Below are 3,231 nucleotides of genomic sequence, written 5' to 3'. Positions count from 1 at the left end.
TTTGTCTATGTTATTTGGATTTCAGTTTATTTTTTGCTCATTTTCTATTGAATTATTTTAATACTGATTTTGGTGTGCTTCATATAGCATTATTATTAACCTTTTGTTGTCTGCGCATATGTTGCCTTTCATATAACCTTTCATGGTTTTCATTTGCTCTTCAGAAGATCTGTGATTTGAAAATCATACCAAAAATATAAATGTTTTAGGGAGTCAAATCTGTCGATTTTTTCCTTGATGTTTTCTGGTTTCCATGTCATATTTTCTTGCATTTGTTTTCTTATTCTGCTGTAACAAATTAATACAAATCTAGTAACTTAAAATAACACAAATATATTAGCTTAGAGCTGTGGAGGTCAGAAGCCTTACAATCAGTGTTGGCAGGGCTGCATTCCTTCTGGAGGCTCTAGGAGAGAATCCATTTCCTTGCCTTTTCCAGCTTCTAGAGGCCACCTGCATTCCTTGGCTTATGGACATTTATCTTCAAATCCAGCTGTGTAGCATCTTCCGTCCCTCTTCCTCTTCCTCTCTTTCTCTCCTACCTCTCCTTCTGTTGTTATATCTCCCACTCTGACTCTGGTCCTCCTGAGTTCCTCTCATAAGGACCCTGTGATTGTAACCACCCAGATAATCCAGAATAATTTCCCTATTTCAACATCTTTAACTTAGATCTGCAAAGTTTCTTTGGCTACATGAGATAATAAATCAATTGGCTTTGGGATGTAAGACATGGACATCTTTGAGGGGCCTTGATTCTGTCTACCATTTCAACCAAAAGATTTAAACATCATTACCTACAGAAGCTTCTACCATTTGTGATTTTGATTTTTGTAATTAGAAAAATCTGGATTTGATTTTAATACAGCACATAATTTACTTAAATTTCATAAAAAATAAACAAATAAACTTTCATCTCTTATATCTAGTGCTTTTCTTTTCTTGTTTCTTCCATTTAAACAACAAGCTTGCTGAAGACTCACACATTAAATAGATAAATAGAAGATAGATAGATAGACAGACTGACAGATGAATGGAAAGCACTCATGACCCTGTGCCTCTCTCTAGTTACTGCCATCACCTCCCCCTTTGCTTCACAATTAAGTCCCTCAGTGGAACAATCTGCACTTCTGAAATCAAGCTTTCATCATCTCAAATCATCTCTCACTTCATTTTTTAAGTGTTTTCCTGCCTCTAGTCTCATTCTCCATCCTTAATGTAGCGAACAGGTTCTTCCCAAAATTCACCAATCAGGTCATTTTCCAGCTTAACACCTATTAAAACTTCCCCATTACCTACAGGGTGAAATACAAACTCCATAGTGAGATGTACCTGACACTGCAGGTCTGGACCAGTGAAGAGAACCTCTCTAGGTTTATCTCTGCCAACTCTCTGTGTTCTAATCACACTGAATAACTTGAAGTTTTGCCAATTGCCAATGCCTTCTTTATCTTCAGGTCTCAGACCCTTGTGCTTCTTTACCTGGAATATCTTTCCCTTCCCCATACCTGCCAGACAAAGGGCCACCATCTCCCAAGATTCAACTTTCTTTATATAGTCTTCCCTGACCAACCTCCCTACCTCCAAACCCACACTTCGTAGACCAACTGCCCCCTCTTCAGTATCTTTCTCATTCTCTCTAGATTACAGAGACTGGAGACACAGTGCAAAGGCTTGGTCAAGGTGCTTTTATACTCTCTCAAACTTGATTAGCTTCTCCACTTTAAGCAGATCAAAATTAACATACGGTTGCAGAAACACAAGGTGCTTGCCATGCAAATGATTTCTCAAGTTAAGTTCTCCTTAGTACCTCCCCCTTCCAGCTAAGTTCTTTCACTAGACCCTTTTGTATTTGTCAGGCAGATGAGCAGGGAAAGATACTACTCTACATATATACATAAGGGACTGATTATAAGAATTAAGTGCTTATAAAATTGTTAGAAGGGCTAGAAGAGAGGGAGCCAGCTCATGTCTTGAGAATTACTGGGTTCAAGAACACTCTTCTACAGGGCTCGGAAAGACTTTGCCATCAATCCAACTCTTGCAGCTACCACAACTGTCATAGGACTCCTACCATGCCAGTGATTGGTAGGCTCACTTTAGGTGCTATAACTGCCCCTCCACATTCATAATTCTGAGCTTTGCTTGCCAGCAGGAATGGCAGAAAGATGGCCTCTGCCTCTCTCCTGCTTTCCAGTTTCATGCAAACACATCTCCTTGATGGAATTTGTTTTGTGATGAGAACATTAGCTGCAAGAAAGTCTAGGAAAACTAGATTTTTGCTTTCAAGCCTTTTGCAACACAAGACAGACATAGAAAGAGGCACAAGACAGGCCATAGAAAGAGGTAGAAATGGATGTTTGGAGCCAATGGACAATTTAAAATTCTCCCTCCTATATAGAAATTTTAGAACTACACTGTTCTGTGCGCATCTGAGGATTTACAATATTTTACTGCAGTCATTTATTATTTGCCTCCTTTTACAAGACTCTAAGGTCCTTGAGGAGAGGACTGTGTCAGGTTCATCTGCTTATCTCACAGTGCCTCGAGAGTAGTCAGCAAGCAAGCCATGAAAGGATGAATTAACAAATGTGCAAAGAGAGCCCACCAATCTGGTGTGTATGGCCCTCCTTGCCTCAATACACACTTCTTGTCATGCTAACTTTTACGATGCATGCACAAAGTAAGAGACGAAATCAATCTATCTCAAAAGGGCTGGTTTTGGAATTAGAGAGGTTTGCATTCAACTTCAGGTTCTGTGTGATCTTGAGAAACTTAGCCTCAGTTTCATCATTACATTTTCCTTTTTGGAGGGGCTTGTTAGAAATATTGAATGAAGTAATGTGTGTTTTCACACATTAAAAGATGATGACAAAAACTAGGTTTTTGTCCCCTCTTGTCTCACCCTCACTGTGTCTTTTAGTTTATCTCCTGCATCTACAATGGGGAGGATAAATAACAAGAATAATGTAATGTGAAAGAATATGTACAGAAAGAACATTGATTTAAACTTTTTTCTGACATGACCAATAGTCTTCATTACTTTGTCCCTTTAGAGTCTTGTATCTGAATATTTCAGAGGATTTTACAAGCAAGAATTAAAATACATAATTGATAACAGCAGTAGCTGAAGCTTAGGGGTTGATTTGTCACTTTCTTTGTGATCCTTATAAAACCAGCAGCCTACTAGATTTTTTTACTTTTTTGTTTTTGGTGTTTTGATTATTGCTGTGT

This window comes from Lemur catta, chromosome 13, assembly GCF_020740605.2.
Source record: "Lemur catta isolate mLemCat1 chromosome 13, mLemCat1.pri, whole genome shotgun sequence".
Taxonomy (NCBI): Eukaryota; Metazoa; Chordata; class Mammalia; order Primates; family Lemuridae; genus Lemur; species Lemur catta.
This window is presented reverse-complemented; position numbering follows the sequence as displayed.